This window comes from Dioscorea cayenensis, chromosome 1 (assembly GCF_009730915.1).
Source record: "Dioscorea cayenensis subsp. rotundata cultivar TDr96_F1 chromosome 1, TDr96_F1_v2_PseudoChromosome.rev07_lg8_w22 25.fasta, whole genome shotgun sequence".
NCBI classification, from domain to species: Eukaryota; Viridiplantae; Streptophyta; class Magnoliopsida; order Dioscoreales; family Dioscoreaceae; genus Dioscorea; species Dioscorea cayenensis.
This window is the reverse complement of record NC_052471.1, coordinates 27,013,661-27,035,841: the sequence shown is the minus strand read 5'-3', so window position 1 is coordinate 27,035,841 and position 22,181 is coordinate 27,013,661. Positions and strand designations below refer to the sequence as shown.

The 22,181-nt window shown below is 34.3% G+C and overlaps 1 non-coding gene across 1 annotated transcript; it reads left to right on the top strand.

Annotated features, from left to right (window-relative positions):
* The first annotated feature begins 61 nt into the window (after nucleotides 1-61).
* On the top strand, nucleotides 62-168 carry LOC120267462. The gene has a single exon (XR_005538466.1). It is a non-coding gene; the product is annotated as a small nucleolar RNA R71 (small nucleolar RNA).
* Nucleotides 169-22,181: the final 22,013 nt, after the last annotated feature.

The window sequence follows — 22,181 nt, the reverse complement described above, 5'->3', positions numbered from 1 at the left end:
GAGCTATCTAGTCATATAGTTCAGTTTGTTACATAGCATTCGTATTCTCATCCATGAGGAGAAACCATGGTGAGGGAATCTCCTCAAAATATCCTTGAACCTTTCATGCGCTTCGAAGAGTGTCTTTGAATCACCTTGCCTGAAAGTAGAAATATCTTGTCTCAGTCTGGCTGCCTTGCTTGGCAGGAAATACCTAGCAAGAAACTTTTCCACCATCTCTTTCCATGTAGTGATAGATCCGAGGGCCAAGGAAGTGAATCATCTATACGCTACTTCTCTTAAATTGAATGGGAATAATCTCAATATGATGGCATCATCCGAGACCTATTTGACCTTTGAAGGTGGAACAAATCTGGAGGAAGCGGGATAAGTAAGCATGTGGGTCTTCATCAGCTAACCCATTATACTAAAATGAATTCTAAATCATCCCAATTATGCTTGCTTTAATTTCAAAGTTGTTTGCTGGTACCGTCAGGCTTGCACACTAAATTCCTCACCAGTAAACGGTGGCCTCTCATAATCTAATAGTATCTTTCTTTGCTCAGCCAAAACTAAAGGCTCGCTATGCTCGACGTAAATGTCTTATTGTGTTGAACTCTCTACTCCTTCCCTTAACATTTGATGTAAGGTCCTCTCAATCTCGTTGTCGGGCTCTACCAAGTTTGCTTGATTTGCACGTGTCATAAGGTGGGTACCTTGCACAATATTTAAAACCAACAATTAAGATTTGAAAAAGGGAGAAAGAAAAGGAAATGAAAGTAAAGAAATGAAGATATATGTACAATGAAAATAAACAAGAATAAAAGAAGCAAATAAAGGAAACAATGGTCAAATCAACAAGTTCCAAGTTTTTGAGTATTCCTTGTGGGTCCCTGGCAATGGTGCCAACAACTTGATTAAGCCCTGCAAGTGCATGGGGTTATTAAGTAATATCTCTCGCGCAAGCATGAGAGGATCATATCCCTAGAGTGAGAGAAGATACACTTACTTCCTTTTCGCATGTCTAGCCTACAGATTCGAGTGATTGTGTTTTAAACTACAATGAAAAAAAAGAACTCTAAATAAGTGTCTACAGTCAAGAAAAATTAGGGGTAGAAATCCAGAGATGAAGATGGTTACGGATGTGGATCCCCTTAGGGTTACCAAAGTGAGAAGGATCCTAGAACTATCATGCAATTGGAGTTTTGGACCAAGGGATTCCTTCGATAGGTCAACTAATGAGTGCACTTTATATACATGTTTTCAAACCCTAAATCCATCATTTCATTTGTTCTCAAGAATACATTTGTGCATATGTGGTGCTATTCTTGGTATTACTGTTGTTTGTGCAAGAATAGGTGGCTCGATGCAACTTAGAGTGAAATCGGGAAGAAAATAGGAAAAATGCTTTGTAAGTGCTAAATGTCCAAGCTGGACACGGGTGGAACCCGCTCGTGCCCTTCCACTGAATGTTTCAGCCTGGTGTATGTTTAAGTGAGAAATCCATGAAGGAGGGTGTTTTCAAGCTCAACATGGTCCTGACACGATTGTGTCGTTGCTGTTGAAAAACCCAGTCCGAAGATGATTTGATTCAAGAGGAAGAGACACACGTTGGGTGCCCCTGACATGATCGTAATCTACCACTGCATGGTTGGGACATGATCTTGTCCATCCTACTGAATTTTCCAGGCAAGCACTTGACCATTTCACTCAAAACTTCCCCAACATAAAACGGTCCTGACACACTCATGATGTGATCGTGTCACGCCCAAGATCTATCTTTTTAACTCTAGTTTCTAGGGTTTCTCTATCATCTTTGTTCAGGGATCTTCTTCTCTATTGTGAAGACATTGATTAGAGCAAAGATCAGACTTCACAAGACTTTCTAAGGAAACAAAGGGCGAGTTGGAGGCACTAGGGAAGTGGTAAAAGCACCTAGAGCTCAACATTGGAGGTGAATCTTAAAGAGAAGGGAGTCATGTCTTCTTTCTTTAAATCTATTGTTGGTTTCTCCATGTTGTACACACCCATGTGGGACAAGCTGGCCACGGTGCCCGGGGTGGGAACTATAACACTTTGTATGCTGTGAATACTTTGATTTCTCTATTTATGTAGTTCTTTTAGTTCTTGTGTTAAATCTTGTGTTTACAAAACTTAATGTATTTGATCTGCTTGGTTGTTCAGGTAAAACTTGATGGTAGATTGTCACAGTTGTTATTGCCCTAGGTAATGGCAAATTTTGGTGAGCATGAACCCATATTTATCTTTGCAAAACTCGGTGCAGTTGAGAACCATAGTTGCAACATTGCTCTTGAGCACACACTAGAACTATAGAATGTACCTAGTAAATCAAGAGAGCGAGCGAGCATTACTAAGTGCATAGGAATCATCCCGGGGTGCTGTTCTCTAGTTGTTGACACACTCGATCCAATCTACCTGTTATCTTCACCTATTCTTTTCCTATTACCCTTTTACAACTTTATTTGTTTTTGTTAATCTAATCCTCATTTGAATTGAAATAGAGATCAGTGATAAGCCATTACTTTGAGTCTAGTCCCTATGGTTCGACAACCCTACCTCTCACTGGGTGCCATTGTATTACTTGTATACGATCCGTGCACTTACAGAGAACACATCAAGTTTTTGGCGCTGTTGCCAAGGACTAGCAACTTTTAGAAAATCTTATAATCAATTCAACATCTATCTTTTACAAATTTTGAAATTTAAAAAAAGGCACTTTAGTGATCTTATTAGTATCATGGCTCTGGTTGTTGTAGCCACACATGAGTTTATAGATGCAGCTACGCTGAATCAGTCATAACTTTCTAATTTATTGTCCAACTGTGTTAATTTTTATTTTATTTGAAAGCTATCTTCAACATCTATCATTTTGATAGAGAATAAATTTTGAAATTTAGAATGAATTTAAGGTTAGCAATCTGATTTTTTTCATCAGTCTTATTGTTGTGGCTATACATGAGTTTATAGATGTAATTATGGTGAATCAATCATAACATTCAAATTTATTGTCCAATTGAGTTGATTTTTATTTTACATAAAAGCTAAGTTCAAAATCTATCTTTTTAATTTAGTGTATATTTTGAAATTTAAAATGAATGACAAGACACTAATCTGATTTGTGTCACAAATTATATTATTATAGCTACACATGGATTTCTAAATGTTGCCACGCTGAATCATTCATACCAGCCTAATTTATTGTCCAACTGAGTTGATTTTTTTTAATTCAAAGCTAAGATCAATATCTATTTTTTTTAGGAAGGAAAAATTTTTATATTCAAAATGAATAATAGATTAGTAGTCAGATTTGTATCAACATTCTTATTGTTGTAGCTACACGTGTGTTAATAGATGCATCTACAATGTATCTATCATAACTTTCTAATTTATTGTCCAATTACGTTGATTTTGTTTTATGTCAATGCTAAGCTCAACATCTATCTATTTTAGTACATTATAAATTTCGAAATTCTAAATGAATGATAGGTTAGCATTCTGATTTTTCTCACCAGTATGATTGTTGTAGCTAAAGATGAGTTTAGTAATTCAGCTACATTGAATAAGTCATAACTTTCTAATTTTTCCTATTTGAGTTGATTTATATTTTATTTGAAAGCTAAGTTCAACATCAATCTTTTTGATGAAGCACAAATTTTGAAATTTAAAATGAATGTTATGGTAGCAATCTGATTTTTCAGACCGACCTGAATGTTCCAGCTAGACATGAGTTTATAGATGCAGCTACGTTGAATTGGTCATAACTTTCTAATTTATTGTCTAATTAACTTGATTTTTATTTTATTTGGAAGCTAAGTTCAACTTATATCTTATCGATGGAGAACAAATTTTAAAATTGAAAATTGAATGACAGGTTAGCAATCTAATTTTTGTTACAGCTCTGATTGTTGTAGCTACATATCTGTTTATACATCAGCTACGCTGAATCGGACATAACTATCTAGTTTATTGTCTGATGGAGTTTTTTTTTTATTTTATATGAAAACTAAGTTCAATATCTATCTTTTCAATGGAGGCAAAATTTTAAAATTCAAAATGAATTAGAGATTAGCATTCTGATTTTTTTGTTAGTAATTTGATTATTGTAGCTATACATGAGTTTATAGATGTAGCTATGCTAAAGAAATCAAAACTTTCTAATTTATTGTCCAATTAAGTTAATTCTTATTTTATTTGAAAGCTAAATTCGACATCTATCTTTTTATTGCAAGATAAATTTTAAAATTCTAAATGAATGACAAGTTAGCAATCTGATTTGTGTCACAAGTCTGATTGTTGTAGCTATACATGAGTTTATAGATGTAGCTACGCTAAATCAGACATAAATTTATAATTTATTGTCCAATAGAGTTGATTTTGGTTTTATTTAAAAGCTAAGTGCAACATCTATATTTGTGATGCAAAACAAATTTTTAAATTCTAAATGAGTGAGAAGTTAGCAATCTGATGTTTGAAACCAATCTTATTGTTGTATCTACATATGAGTTTATAGATGTAGCTAAGTTCAATTAGTTATAATTTTCTAATTTATTGTCCAATTAAGATGATTTTTATTTTATTTGAAAGCTAGGTTCACCATCTATCTTTCCAATGCATGAAAAATTTTAAAATTCTAAATTAATGATAAGTTTTCAATGTGATTTATTTCATCGGTCTAATTGTTGAAGCTAAACAAGAGTTTATAGATGTGGCTATACTAAATCAGTCATAACTTTCAAATTTGTTATTCAAATAAGTTTATTTTTATTTTATTCAAAATGTAAGTTGAACATCTATTTTTTTGGTGGAGCATAAATTTTAAAATTAAAAATAAATGATAGGTTCGCAATCTTATTTGTGTCACCATTTTTATTAATGTTGCTACACATTTTTATTAATGCAGCTACACTAAATTTGTCACAGCTTCCTAATTTATTGTTCAACTGGGTTGATTTTTATTTTATTTGAAAGTGAAGTTCAACATTTATCTTTTTAATGAAATACAAATTTTAAAATTCAAAATGAATGACAAATCAACAATCTGATTTTTGTTACCGGTCAAATTGTTCTAGCTGCAAATGAGTTTATAGAATCAACTCCGTTGAATCAATTATAACTTTCTAATTTACTAACCAATTGTCATGATTTTAATTTTATTTGGAAGCTTTGTTGAACATCTATCTTTTTATGTAGGACAAATTTTCAAAATTCAAAATGAATGATAGGCAAGCAATCAGATGAGTTTATAGATGCAGCTATGCTGACTCAGTCAAAAAAGTTCTAATTTTATCCAATTGAGATGATTTTATTTTATTTGAAAGCTAAGTTGAACCTATATCTTTTCATTAAAGTAAAAATTTTAAATTTTAAAATGAATGATAGATTAGCAATCTGATTTTTGCACCAGTCTAGTTGTTCTAGCTACACATGAGTTTATAGATGTAGCTACGCTGAATCAGTAATAATTTACTAGTTTAATGTCTAATTGACTTTATTTTTATTGGATTTGGATGAGAAATTGATCATATGTCTTTTTATGGAGGATAAATTTTAAAATTTAAAATGAATGACAAGTTAGCATTTAATTTTTGTCACCGTTTAATTGTTGTAGTGACATATCTATTTGTACATGCAACTACAATGAATCAGTAATAAGTTTTTAATTTAATTTCTAATCGAGTTGATTTTTATTTTATTTGAAAACTAAATTCAACATCTATCTTTTGAATGGAGAAAAAACTTTTGAAATTAAAAATGAATTAGAGGTTAGCAATCTGATTTGTGCTGATGGTCTGATTGTTGTAGATATACATAAGTTTATAGATGTAGCTACGGTGAATTAATCATAACATTCTTATTCTTATCCAATTGAGTTGATTCTTCTTTTATTTGAAAGCTAAATTTGACATTTATCTTTTCAATGCAAAAAAGTCTTGAAATTCTAACGAATAATAAGTTAGCAACCTGATTTGTTTCACAAGTCTGATTGTTGCAACTATACATAAGTTTATAGATGTAGCTATGTTGAATCAGTCATAACTTTCTAATTTATTGTCCAATTGAGTATATTTCTCTTATTTGAAAAGTAAGATCAACATCTATATTTTTGATACAAAACAAATTTTTAAATTCTAAATAAATGACAAGTTAGAAATCTAATTTTTGTCACCGGTTTTATTGTTGTATCTAGACATGTGTTTATAGATGTAGCTAAACTGAATTAGTCATAATTTTCTAATTTATTTTCCAATTGAGTTTATTTTTATTTTATATCAAAGCTAACTTCAACATCTATCTTTTCCAAATATGACAAATTTTGAAATTCAAAATGAATAATAGGTTAACAATCTAATTTGTGTCACAGGTCTGATTCTTGTAGCTACACATGAGTTTATAGATGCACCTATGCTGAATAAGTCATGACCGTCTAATTTATTGTCCAATTGAGTTGTGTTTTATTTTATTTGAAATCTAACTTCAACATATTTCTTTCTCATGCATTACAAATTTTAAAATTCTAAATGAATGATAAGTTTGCAATCTGATTTAATCTAATCTCATAGCTACACATGAGTTTATAAATGTAGCTATGCTTTATCAGCCATAACATTCAAATTTATTATCCAATTAAGTTCATTTTTATTTTATTTAAAATCTAAGTTGAACATTGATGTTTTTGACGGAGCATAAATTTTAAAATTCAAAATGAATGACAGGTTAGCAATCTGATTTTTCTCACTAGTTTTATTGATGTTGTTACCGATGAGTTTATCGATTCAGCTACGCTAAATCTATCATAACTTTATAATTTATTTTCCAATTGAGTTGAGTTCTATTTTATTTCAAATATAAGTTCAACAACTATCTTTTTGATGATGAAAAAAATTTTAAATTCTAAATGAATGATAGGTTAGTAATATGATTTTTGTCACTTGACTGATTGTTGTAGCTATAGATGAGTTTATAGATGCAGCTACTCTGAATCAGTCATAACATTCTAATTTTGCCCAACTAAGTTGATTTTTATTTTATTTGAAAGCTAAGTTCAACATTTATCTTTTCAATGACGTACATATTTTAAAATTCAAAATGAATGACATATTAGCAATCAGGCTTTTGTCACTGGTCGGATAGTTGTTGCTACACATGAGTTTGTAGATGCAATTCCGCTGAGTTAGTCATCACTTTCTCATTTACTGTCTGATTGATTCTATTTTGATTTTATTTGGAAGTTAATTTAAAAATACATCTTTTAATTTTTAAGGACAAATTTTAAAATTCAAAATGAATGACAGGTTACCAATCAAAATTTGTGTCATTAACCTGATTGTTGTAGCTACACATGAGTTTATAGATGCAGCTACGCTGAATCAGCAATAATCTTCTAATTTATTACGCAATTGAGTTGATTTTTATTTTATTTGAAATCTAAGTTCAACATCTTTCTTTTCTGTGCATGTCAAATTTTGGAGTTCTAAATTAATGATAGGATAGCAATTTGATTTGTGTCAGCGTTCTGATTGTTTTAACTACACATGAGTTTATTGATGTTGCTATACTGAATCAGTCATAACTTTCTAATTTATTATCCAATTGAAGTGATTTTTATTTTATTTGAAAGCTAAGTTGAACATGTAACTTTTTGATTGTTGATAAATTTTAAAATACAAAATGAATGATATGTTAGCAATCTATTTTGTGTCACCATTATTACTATCCTAGCTACCCATGAGTTTATAGACGCAGCTACGTTGTGTCTATCATAACTTTCTAATTTATTGTCCAATTATATTAATTTTTATTTTGTTTGAAATCTAAGTTCAACATCTTTGTTTTTAATGCATGACATATTTTAAAATTCTAAATGAATGACAAGTTAGCAACCTAATTTTTGTCACTTGTCTAATTATTGTAGCTATAGATGAGTTTATTGATGTGGCACGCTGAATCAGTCATAACTTTCTAATTTTATCCAATTAGGTTGATTTTTATTTTACTTGAAAGCTAATTTCAACATCAATCTTTTTGATAAAGTACAAATTTGGAAATTCAAAGTGAATAGCAATCTAATTTTTGTCACCGGTCTTAATGTTCTAGCTACACAAGAGTTTATAGATGTAGCTACATTGTCAGTCATAACATTCTAATTTATCGTCCAATTGACTTGATTTTTATTTTATTTAGAAGTTAAGTTCAACATCTATCTTATCAATGGAGAATAAAATTTCAAATTTAAAATGAATGACAGGTTAGCAATCTTATTTGTGTCACAAGTCTGGTTGTTGTAGCTACGCAACTGTTATACATGCAGCTATGATGAATTAGATATAACTTTCTAATTTATTATCTGATGGAGTTGATTTTTATTTTATTTGAATACTATGTTCAACATCTATGTTTTCAATGGAGGACAAATTTTGAAATTCAAAATAAATGAGAGTTTAGCAATCTGATTTGTGTCACTAGTTTGATTATTGTAGATGTGTTTATAGATGCAGATTCACTAAATCACTCATGACTTTCTCATTTGTTGCGTAATTAAGATGATTTTTATTTTATTTAAAAGTTAAGTTCAACATATATCCTTTTCATAGAAAAATATTTTGAAATTTTAAATGAATGAAAAGTTAATAATCTAAGTTTTGTCCCCAATCTAGTTGTTTTAACTATACACATGAGTTTATAGATGTAACTACGCTGAATCACTCATAACTTTCTAATTTATTAAGTTAATTTTTGTTTTACTCAAAAGCTATACTCAACATTTATATTTTGAATGTAAAAAATTTTTTGAAATTCTAAATGAATGATAAGTTAGCCATCTCAATTTTGTTAGTGATTTTGTTGTTGTATATACACATGAGATTATAGTTGTAACTACGCTGAATTAGTCATAAATTTCTAATTTATCATTCAATTAAGTTGATTTTTACTTCATTTGAAGGCTAAATTCAACATATATCTTTCTAATGGAGGACAAATGTTTAAATTCAAAATGAATGACAAGTTAGTAATTAGATTTTTTTTCACTAGTCCAATTGTTGTAGCTATACATGAGTTTATAGATCCAACTACATTGAATCTGTCATAACTTTCTAATTTATTGTCCAACTGAGTTGAATTTTATTTTATTTCAAAGCTAAGTAGAACATCTATCTTTATAATAGAGGACAAAATTTTTTTAAAATTCAAAATGAATGATAGGTTAGTAATCTAATTTTTGTCAACTGCCTAATTGTTGTAGCTATAGATGAGTTTATAGATCGAGCTACACTGAATTAGTCATATCTTTCTCATTTTGTCCAATTGAGTTATTTTTTATTTTATATGATAGATAAGTTCAATATCTATTTTTTTGATCAGGTACAAATTTTAAAAATCAAAATGAATGACAGATTTGCAATTTGATTTTTGTCACCAAGCTAATTGTTTTAGGCACACTTGAGTTTATTAATGCAGCTATACTGAATCAGCCATAACTTACTAATTTAATGTAAAATAGACATGATTCTTATTGTATTTGGATGCTAAGTTGAACATCTATCTTTTTGATGGAGGAGAAATTTTAAAATTCAAAATGAATGACAGGTTAGAAATTTGATTTGTGTCACCGGTCTGATTGTTGTAGCTACACATCTATTTACACATGCAGATACGCTGAATTAGTCATCTCTTTCTAATTTATTATCCAATAGAGTTGATTTTAATTTAATTTCAAAACAAAGTTCTACATATATCTTTTCAGTGAAGGACAAAGTTTGAAATTAAAAATGAATTATGGGTTAGCAACTTGCTTCATGTCACCGGTCTGATTGTCGTAGCTATACATGAGTTTATAAATGTAGCTACACTAAATCAATTATAAATTTCTAATTTATTGTCCAATTGATGTGATTCTTCTTTTATTTGAAAGCTAAGTTCAATATCTATCTTTTTGTTGCAAAACAAAATTTGAAATTCTAAATGAATCACAAGTTAGCAATCCGATTTTTGTCAACGGCTTGATTGTTGTAGATATACATGAGTTTATAGATGTAGCTATGCTAAATCAATCATAACCTTCAAATTTATTTTCCAATTTAGTTGATTTTAGTTTTATTTGAAATCTAAGTTCAATATCTATCTTTTTAATACAAACAAATTTTCAAATTTTAAATGAATGACAAGTTAACAATCTGATTTTTGTTACTGGTCTTATTATTATATCCACGCAAGATTTTACAGATGTACCTAAGCATAATTAGTCATAATTTTCTAATTTATTATCTAATTGAATTGAATTTTCTTTTATTTGAAAGAAAACTTCAATATTTCTATTTTTTGGCTAAATGATGAATTTTGAAATTTAAAATGAGTGATAGATTAACAATTTGATTTGTGTCACAGGTCTGATTCTTTATGGCTACACATGAGTTTATAGATGTAGCTATGGTGAATCTATCATAACCTTCTAATTTATTATCCAATTGAGTTGTTTTTTATTTTATTTGAAATCTAACATCAACGTCTATCATTTTCATGTATGGCAAATCTTAAAATTCTAAATGAATGATAAGTTAATAGTCTGATTTTTGTCACTGGTCTGATTGTTTTAGCTACACAATAGTTTATAAATGTTGCTATGTTGAATCAGTCATAACTTTCTAATTTTTCCTTTATTTCAAATCTAACTTGAACATCTACCTTTTTGATGGAAGAAAGATTTTAAAATTCAAAATGAATGATAGGTTAGTAATCTGATTTGTGTAACCGATTTTGTTGATGCCGCTACACATGAGTGTATAGATGCTTCTACATGGAATCTGTGATAACTTTCTAATTTATTATCAATTGAGTTGATTTTTATTTTGTTTGAAAACTAAGTTAAACATCTATCTTTTTGGTGAAGAAAAAATTTTAAATTTTGTAGATGAATGATAGGTTAGCAATACGATTTTTGTTACTGGTCTGATTGTTGCAGCTAAAAATGAGTTTAAAGATGGCGCTAGGCTGAATAGGTAATAACTTCCTAATTTTGTCCAATTGAGTTGATTTTTATATTTAAAACCTAAGTTCAACATCTATCTTTTCTATGAAGTACAAATTTTAAAATTCAAAATGAATAGCAGATTAGAAATCTGATTTTTGTTACGGTCAGATTGTTTTAACTACACATGAGTTTATAGGTGCAACTTCACTGAATCAGTCATTACTTTCAAATTTTCTATCCAATTGACTTTATTTTGATTTTATTTCGAAGCTAAGTTGAACATCTCTTTTTTGTTTGAAGGAAAAATTTTTAAATTCAAAATAAAGGGCATGTTACCAATCAGATTTTTATTACCAGTCTAATTACTGTAGCTACACATGGGTTTATAGATGTAGCTATGTTCAATTAGTTATACCTTTTTAATTTATTGTCAAATTATGTTGATTATTGTTTTATTTGAAATCTAAGTTCAACGTCTATCTCTTTTTTGGAGGAAAAACTTTTGAAATTTTAAACGAATGACATGTTAGTAGTCTGATTTTTGTCACTGGTTTGATTGTTGTAGCTATAGATGAGTTTATTGATGCAACTACACTGACTCAGCCATAACTTTGTAATTTGATCCAATTGATTTGATTTTTATATTATTTCAAAGCTAAGTTTAACATCAACCTTTTTGATGAAGTACAAATTTTAAAATTCAAAATGAATGACAGGTTAGCAGCTTGATTTTTGTCATCGTTCTAAATGTTCAATCAAACACATGAGTTTATAAATGCAGCTAAACTGAATCAGTCATAACTTTCTAATTTTGTCCAAGTCAGTTAATCTTTATTTTATTTGAAGGATAAGTTCAACATTTATGTACTCTCTGAAAGTGTATGGATTTTTACAAGTAATACAGTGGTTTCCCCGTGTAGGGTAGGGTTGTCGAACCATAAGGACTTGACTCCTAGTACTAGTTGATCTTCTAATGTCGATCCAGATCACTAATTCAGGGTAAGATGATAACTAAATATCCTAAAAGGGGGAAAGATGACAAGTAAGGGTTGAAAATGAACTAAGTGAGAAACACAAAGATAGAGCAGTGCCTCAGACTAATCACCGGGAGAAATGTGTATGCACTTGCTTCTAAGGTCTACCAAGTACATCCTATGATTCTTGCAGGTGATTAAAAGCAATGTTGCATCTACAGCTCTCAATTACATCAAGGGCTACAAGTGTAACTACGGGCTTCAAACACGTTGAGTTTTGCAACTATGCTAGGCAATTACACAGCTGCGTCAATTCACACAAATCAAGTTTTACACAAGCATCTACGCAAATCAAGCATGTCAAGTTATGTAAACACATTAAAACACACAAGAATACATTAGAACTCCATAGACATTAAACACAAGTGGATCAACATAACACATAAACATCCAAGTTCATAAATCTAGGTACCAAAGAATAATTAGCCCTTCATAGTTTTACAAATCAATACAAGACAAAGGAAAATAAAAGAAATAGAAGCCATAAATGGCTCCCCTCTTTCCATCTCAACCGCTCTGACGGTGCTTCGATGAAGTCTCGCCGGCTAAGCTCTGCTCCACTTGAGCTCTTGTATCATAGCTTTACTCCAACCCCAGAAATGTGAAGGAAAAGAACTTGACAACCATCCCTTAAGAAGAAGAAGAAGAAGATGCCCTTGCGAATAACTTAGATATGGGTTGAAAAGTACTTTTCGTGGTGATCACGATTGTGATTAGACCGTGCTTTTACCCAATGGATTTCTCTTGAAAGTCTGGGCAACTAAATTAGAAAATCAATAGCACACCCGTGCTTTTCAAAGAGCATGCCCGTGCTTTCCATTGAGCACGCACATGAAAGGAGCACTAAAACAATGCTACTTCCTCAGACATGTTCTGCAGTGATTTGCTACATTGCTACAGTACGCGTAATATCAAAGATTTTCATGTGGAGGGAGCAGGCCCGTGCTAAGACCATGCTTCACCCTGTAACAATATGATTTGACCTCTTTTCACATTGTACTTATGCCGAATTGATGTGTTCTCTACAAGTGCATGAATCGCACACAAGTAATACAGTGCTACCTATGAAGGTTAGGGTTGTCGAACGACAGGGAGTAAACTCAAAGTACTAATTTATCTTCTAATTTCTAACCGATCAATGATGGTTGGTAAAAAGGGTTAAAACTAGATCCCAAAGGGGAAGAAAGACTACGGGTAAGTGCTGGAATGGAACTAGGTGAGATACAGAGAGATAGAGCAGTACCCTGGAATAATCCCCTTGGAGAAATGTGCAATAGACTTGCGTCTAATAACTACCAGGTATATCCTAAGGTACTTGTGTGTGCTCAAGAGAAATGTTGCATATAGGTTCTCAAATACACCATGTTTTGCTAAGATAACTAGATTACCTAAGAAACTGTGCAAATCAAACACATCAAGTTACGCAAACACATGATAAAACAAAAGAAACCACTAGAAATCCATAGATATATTAAAAGCTAGTAAATCATCAAACCACATAAACATCCAAGTTCATAGATCTGGGGAACAAGAGAGTGGCTAGCCCCTCATAGTTTAACAAATCCATGAAAGACTAAAGAAAACAAAAGGTAATAAAGCCATGAAAGACTCCCATATTTGCTTCTCAACCACACCGATGATGCTTCCGTGATGTTTCATCGGCTTAGCTCTACTGCACTCGTGATCTTCTACCATATCTCCACTCCTGCCCTATGAAAGTGAAAGTAAAAAGCTTGGCAGCTGCCCCCAAGAAGATTGAAGATGAAGATCAAGAGAAGATCCTCCAAAGAGTTCCCTAAATCTGACTTAAAAGAAGTTTTCGGGCTCGACACATCCTAAGCATGGGTATGCTCCTCCCACTGATTATCACTAGATTATCCAAACAATTGAACCATAGAATTCCAGCACAGGTATGCCCTTGCTTTATTGTCAAGCTTGATTGTGCTAGGAGCACACAAACCAAGCTTCTTCTCCAGATTTGTGCTATAGTAAATGTTATAGTAAATGTAACAGTGCTTTGCCTGCTGCAAAAATTACTTGGAACAATCAGGTGGAGAAACACGGTCATGCTCAGACAGTGCTTCACTTGTAACATTGTAATTTCACATCTTTTTGCACTGTAATTGTGCCGAATCCTGTTCTTTGCACAGGATACTTTTTTCCTACACAAATACACAATAATACCTATACAAGCACTGAATCACAATAAATAAACATTTAAAGACAAGATAAATACATGAAAATAATATTAATATATATATATGGAATACACTCATCAAATACCCCCACACTTGAACATTTGCTTGCCCTCAAGAAAAACACATCAACACATAAGAAAGAAGATGAGTGCATGACCTCTAATTTCAATAATATAGGAATTTCAAAAGTGGAATAAGAAACTAGTTGTCAGTGTGTGTTTAGCTGATAAAAAATGATAAGTTTCACTCTCACCTTGTACTCTGCGAGTATGTGTGTGATTACCCTAATTTATGTGCCCAATGCAATGTTGGATCAACTTAGCTAGGAATGACCTTATTTCACACTATACTAAAAGGGTAGTAGCTTCATACACCCTAGAGGTAGCCCTTTCTCTTGGTAAGTCATCAAATGTACACTTGTAATGCCCAAAATTTGACTAATCAAGAGTAGCTTTCACACTTCTAAGGTGATAGCTCTTTCTACCATATTTTTATGAAGTATTTACAAAGAACCGGTAGGGTATCCCACAACGAATCTTACTTTCCAGTTTTTTTTTACAAAAACAAAGAATAATCATGGTCATTGAGCTAAAGTTTTCTTGTAAGTATAAGTGGCTCCACAATTAGGGTAAGGTGAGAAAATAAGATGTTTCCAAGATAAGAGTGAAACTAACAATTAAGCTCAATAAAAATACACTAACACATTAGTGTCCACTTATTCTTAGATGTGGGTAGGATTTGGAAAGAAGATGTCGGTAGGAGATTGAAGCCATCTAATGACCCACCTATGCTAAGCTTGTACAATTCCCAACCCAAATTGTTTCCTTGGAAGCAAAAGGTAAGATGGTTAAACTCTCCAACAAATGCTCCACCCAAGCAAATAGATTTTTGGTTTAAGGAAAGTAGCTATGCAATGTCTAGCCTGGAGAAGCATACTCTTTTCAAGTCTCCATAAGGTAAGTAAAGAGGTATGTCAAGCTGAGTGACGTTAAACAAGCGCTTCTTGGGAGGCAACCCAAGTCTTTTTACTATTTTCCAAGTTTTTAGTTTAATGTTTACATGAATAAGAGCTTGAGTGTTGGTGTTTTGATTCTTATATACCACTGCTATGTTTTTCTTGTGGATCATTGGTGTTTTCATGTGCTTAATCCCGTGTGGCGAAGTTTCTTAGTCGTTTGAGCATGTTTTCCATGATTCTCTAGTTAATTTTGCATTATAGAGGCAGGCTTTGAGTATGTATAGATGTTCAGAATTTTTCAGCAGGGCCTGCAGATTTTTCTAAGTCATTTAGAGAAATCAATTGGCCGTGTGGAAATTCCACATGGGCGTGTGTTTTCATTCAGAGCTCATCCCGAGAGGACACAAGGGTGTGTGTTTCTCTGCATTCGTTCAGAGCTTTGTCCCAAGAAGATACAAGGGCATGTGTCTGCCCCTGTTTCTGACCCTGTGCATTACACATGGCATAAGTAATTTCCACACGCTCGTGTGATTTCCTACAGAGAAGACCTCGCCATCCCGAGAAAACACAGGGACGTGTGAATGCCACTGTGAGTGGTCCTGTGAAGATTCATGCATGTGTTTAATTTCAACATGGGCGTGTGAAACACTTAGAGAAATTCTCGGTGAGACAGAGAAGCCATAGGGGCATGTGGATGCCCTTGTGGGTCGGAGAATTTTCACATGCCCATGTGGATGTGTTTAGAGGCCAACCCTAGAGCACATAGGGATGTGTGTCTGCCCGTGTGGAGCTCCCCTGTGGAGTCACACAGGCGTGGGTAATTTCCACGCGTCCTTATGGATGCACAGAATGCTGGATTTTCTTTAAAACTTATTTGCATTTCTTCATTATTTCACTCCAAAAGATTTCGAGAACACATCCTTGAACTCTCCCTACTTCGCATCGTCAATTTAGAGAGTTTTCCCGCCGTTTTCTTGTCTTTCATTCTCATTTCGTCGGTAAGCTTCTCTTTTTCTTTTCCTTGCCCAATCTTTATTTATTTTGCAGCACCAACACCACCATCACAAGCTCAGGCACCGATTGATCCACCAGCATCAGCATCGTCACCACCAGTAGTAGCAGAGGCCATCGAGCCAGACACCAATGCTTGATGCGTCCTTAGTTTCTTTTGTTCTTATTTTTTGTATTTCATTTCCATATTTTATTTTGGACTTGTACACCTTATAAAGGATCTTCCTTCTAAATTTATCTTTTACTTTTATCTCGAGTTGTATTTCATGGCTTTACTTTTATATACTCAAATTGTTTTTTTTTTTTGTTGAGCTTCACTGAACCCCCTTGTATATGCGTGCAGATGGTCTAGTCAGTATGGAAATTGAGGATTAGTCATAGACACGGTTAATGTATTTTACACATGGCCATGTGTGCTTCATAGCCTGTTGGAACTCAACTCCCAAGGATTTAGCTCCATCAAATGCACCACTAAGAGTTTAAGGGAGTATTGTTTCAATGGCCCACTCCCACATATATTTTTTATTGCTATACTTTTTATTGTTCTTGCATGTGTACATTGAGGGCAATGTCCATTTTAAGTGTGGGGGGGACCTCACTTTACATATGTCCTTTACATAAATTTTGATTGACATACATGCTCAAGTAACCAATGGCGATTCACCTTTGTTGCAATGATTGTATTTTTGAGTTTAGGAGAATTTTCAACAATGAATGTTTTTCATGCTCTAGTTTTTACTTGGATTTTTAGGAATGTTTGCCTGATTGACACTTGTTGCACTACTCGCTCATTAAACTCTTTTCGAAACTTAGGTTCGATGTTTAATGGACTAATTAGTGTTATTTCTTGTGTTATTTGTGCTGAATATATATATATATATATATATATATGATAAGTGCTTGTGTGTTAAGAATGCGAAGTATTCTTTCCCCACAATGAGCATTACTTTTATTAGGTTTAAAGCACTAATACATGTGTATTTGTGTTCTTTTGTGTATATAGGGTTGTGAAGCTAAGTATTAAGAATAGAAGCCAAAAAGTAGATTGTGAATGCACTATTTGGTGGAATCTTGGAAGGAATAAACTGCAAAGACATAAGTGGGGCTCTAAGATACGTGAATGTGTGCCAACCTCCATGTATTCAAGTCATTACAATGAATTGGAGGGGCAAGAAGGTGACACATTTGGGTATCCCGACTTGTGCATTGATAGCAAGATCTTCACCAATGAGGCCTTTGATTGAAGAAGAGTTGCAATCTACGGCATAAGCGTGTGCCCATTTATGTTGCCTCGATGAAAGTGTGGAATTGCGAGTGTTTTGACGGAGGACTATAGCAAGTACTGTAGCAGCCACCGTTCACAGCCGACCGAAAATCAAGTTTCCAGAGAATCCATAAGGGCATGTGGAAATTCTCCCATGCCCATGTGGAAATTCCACAAGATCGTGTGGAGAATCCACAGTGGTGTGTGGATGCCCGATTCCAGCCTTATTTAAGCCGCGATTCAGCCTGATTTTAAGAAGAATCTTTCACCCTTCTCTCCAACTTTTCTACATCTTTTGGAAACTCTTTAGAGTAGTTCTACCAATTTGACACCGCGCTTCACTTAGAAGAAGGTTATTGGGGGAGGTTTCCTCGGCATTAATCCGGCGAAGTGTGCCCTAGGCCGGACAAGGGGACCTTTGGAGAAGGCGAGGTACTCCACAATACCATCGATACGATTACCAAGGGGTTTTCCTATGGATTACTTGTTTTTACTTTCGATTTCATTATTGATTTTATCTAGCTCCATAGAGAGCTAAACCCCTAGTGGGTTCTTGGATTTTGTAAACCCTAGGACGTTTTTCTTTTATTGACCTTTTATTATGCTTACCTTAATTGATGTCTCTAATTGAGTTCTCATCTTGAATTATTATTGAATGATTTCTCCCTTAGAGTGACACTAGGTTTGAGAGACCATCTTGGTAACCTTTGTCGCTAAGTGACACACCATGAGGGTTAAACATAGCAAGGTTGGAGAGGGTCGAGAGGTTGAGTATAGAGGTAGCAGAGAGTTCCCTTTCCCTTCTGATGTGATTTATCCTACTAATAGTGCTTGTGTGATAAGAATGCGAAGTGTTCTTTCCTTATAATGAGCATTACTTTCATCACGTTTTACCGCTAATACTTGTGCATTTGTGTTACTTTCGTGCATATAGTGTTGTGAAGCCAAATGTTAAAGAAGAAGCCAATGTAGATCGTAAGCACACTATTTGGAGGAAATCTAGAGCAAGGTTAAACGCGAAGACATAAGCCGGGATCAAGATGCGAGAATGTGTGCCAACCTCAATATATTCAAGCTAGCACAACGGTTTGGAGGGGCACAAAGGCAATCACATTAAAGTATCACGGCTTGTGCATTGATAGCAAGATCTTCACCAATGAGGCTAGTTATTGAAAAAAGCAAAGTGATCTACGACGTAGACATGTGCCTGTTGATGTTACCTCGATGAAAACATGGATTCGGGAGTGTTTTGGGCTGGTATTGTAGTAAGTACTATTTACAGCCAGCTGAAAAAGTGAATTCCAGAGAATCCACACAGGCGTGTGGAAATTATCCATGCCCATGCGGAAATTCCACAGGTCTGTATGCCCGATTCCAGCCCTATTTAAGCTGCGATTCAGCCCCAATTTCAGCATTCTTTTCTCCATTCTTTCCCAAACTTGAGAGGGGGTTGCGGCTAGGGTTTTGAGAGGTATTGGCAGGGTTTTTGGAGAGGTTTTCGGCTTTGACATCATGCTCCACTTGGAAGAAGCTTATTGGGAGAGCTTTCATCGGCACCGATCTGGCGAGGTGTGTCCTAGGCCAGGACCTTTGGAGGAGACGAGGCTTCTCTACAACACCATCATCATGACTATCGAGGGGGTTTTACTATGGATGACTTGTTTTTACATTCGATTTCATTGTTGATTACAACTACCTCCATGGAGAGCTAAACAACCTAGTGGGTTCTTGAATTTGTGAACCCTAGGATATATTTGTTTTATTAAACCTTCCATTATGCTTTTATTAATTGATGTTTTATTTGAGTTCCAATATTGAATGCTTGTTTGATTGAATACTCTCTTAGAGTGACGCTAGGGTTGAGAGTTCACCTTGGTAACCCTTGTGAGTGAGTGACACACCACGAGAGTTAAACAAAGCTAGATTGGAGAGGGTTGAGAGGGTGAGTCGAGAGGTAGTGGACCGTCCCCTTTCCCCTTTGGTGTGATTTATCCTACCTCCATTTTCTTGAGTTCTTTGTGGTTATAGTAGAGTGAATAGGTAAGGGATGACCTTCCGCTGGGGCTTAGTTGTAGAGGCTACGGAGTGAAGCGTTGAAGTGATTTTAGCACCCAGGGCTTAGTTGTGACTAGAGACCTCTCACCTAGACCAAAGGGTTAGGTTTATTTCTAGGAAGAGGGTTTATCACTTGGAATCCCTAGAACTCCATGTGATTCTGTCCCAGTGCAAGGTATTGAGATTGTTAGATTTCTCCTCTAGGACATGGTATAGAGTTAGTCACGGTTGACCTTAGATTTGGGCCCGTGTATTGAAGGATTTTCAGGACTCATTAATGGATTAGTTGGGTGGTATAATAGTCAGTTTTGCACTTGAAATGATTGTTGTAGGCGGAACAATACTCGAGTACCCCATTTATATCGATTGCCTTATCTCTCACTTACTTGTGCTTTTCTCTCTTGTTTTTTTACTCTTGTTTACATTACATCTTGTCAACACAAACATTATTCATCTTCACTTGGTTAAGAAACAATTTAAGTATTTTTACTCCCTACTTCATGTGTATATGATACCCAGTCACCTGGGATTTTATTACTTGACAAACACGTGCAAGGGGCGTTGTCAAGTTTTTCGCGCCATTGCTAGGGAGTAGGCGTTTAGAGATACTTTGCACTTTCTTCATAGCCATTCATTCATTCATTCTATTTCATATTTTTCCTAGATCTTTTAGAGTGGCATCGTTTAGTCTTTCTATAATCAATGCAAACTCGCCATCCTGAGACTGTCCTGGTTGGAATCAATTCATTCTTTTTATTTCTAACCACTGTCATCCCCCTTTTTTTCGGAACCACTTGTGTTGGGCTCACCCATGCACTGTCTAGATATGGGGTAGATGATCACTGCATCTAGGAGCTTCACCAACTCTTCCTTCACAACTTCCTTCATGTTCGGATTTAATCTTCACTGAGGTTGGATCACAGATTTGTAGTCATCTCCCATTGGATTTTATGAGTGTAGAATGACTGATTTATGCCCTTAATGTCTGAAATTTTCCAGGCAATAGTTGATTTATGCCTTCTCATCATGCTAACAAGCTTGTCCTTTTGATCCACAGACAAGTTTGAAGCAACAATCACCAGGAGTTTAGATTTTTCCATCAAGAAGGCATACTCCAAATGTGATGGTAGGGTTTTAAGCTCTAGATCTGGTGGTTCATCAATTGATGGGCGTAACCTGCTCTCCTTCAACCTGTCAATCTCGTGAAAATTATTCGCCTTCTGTTCACATTCATTCTCCCCTTCTTCTACTTGTGAATGTGTTTCTGTATAATCTTCAATGGCTATCAATGCTTCCATTCCACAAATATCCCTTCCAGACATCGACACTCCCACAGAGAAAAGTTCTTGCCTTTGATCATGATATGACGAATCAAACTGAGCGAGGATTTCTCTCCAAACTTTCTTCTAAGTAATCACTCATCGATGCCAATGCAGATCTCTTAAACTGATCTATCACACTATCTAAGTCACAGGTTCATCCTTGAATTCTAGCAATGTACTCTTCAACTGACTCTTCCATGGGCTATTGAATAATGTACTATTCTTGCGGGAAATAACACGGTGAAATCCTGTACTGCAAACAGTTGAACTTTCTGATCCACATTTTCAACCATTCCTGTGATAGTGTCAAATTACTCGGCAATGTCAATTATTATTTTTCTATAATCAAAGAAAAGAACAAATTAGAACGATAATAGAAAAGAAGATGTGAAATAGAATGAATGAATGAATAACTAAGAAAACAAAGTGCAAAGTATCTCTAAATGCCTACTCCCTAGCAATGGCGCCAAAAACTTGACAACACCCCTTGCGTATGTCCCGCAAGTGCACGGGTTAGTCGAAATAATAAAATAACAGATGAGTGGGGTATCTTATCCACAGGGAGTAGGGAATAAAAACACATAAATTGTTTCTTACCTACGTGAAAGATGAATAGTGATATGTGTGACAAGATGTGAAATAACAAAAGTACAAAGACAAGAAAAAGGGCACAAGTAAAGGACAAGGTATGGCAATCGATATAAATGGGGTCAACCATGGCTAACTCTATACATGTTCCGAAGGAGAAATTGAATAACTTCTCAACCTCGCATTCATATAGAATTGTAATGAGTTCTAGGGATTCCAAGTGATAAATCCTCTTCCTAGATATAGACCTAACCCTTTGGTCCAGGTGCAAGGTCCCTAGCCACAATTAAGCCCTAGGTGCTAAAATCACTTCAACGCTTCACTTCGTTGCACCCGCAACTAAGCCACAGCGGAAGGTCATCCTTTAGCCCATTCACTCTACTATGACTGCTAATAACTTGAGGAAATGGAGGTAGAATAAATCACACCGGAGAAGAAAGGGGACGCTCCGCTACCTCTCGACTCACCCTCTCAACCCTCTCCAATATAGCTTTGTCTAACTCTCATGGTGTGTCACTCACTCACAAGGGTTACCAACAAGGACTCTCAACCCTAGTGTCACTCTAATAAGTGTTCATACAATCAAGCATTCAAGATTGGAACACAAATAAATTATCAATTAATTGAAAGCATAATAAAGAGGTTCAATGAAACGAATACATCCTAGGGTTCACAAATACCCAAGTACCCACTAGGGGGTTTAGCTCTCCATGGAGCTAATTACAATAAATGAAATCAAATGTAAAAGCAAAGAATCCATAGAAAACCCCCTCAATAGTCGTGGC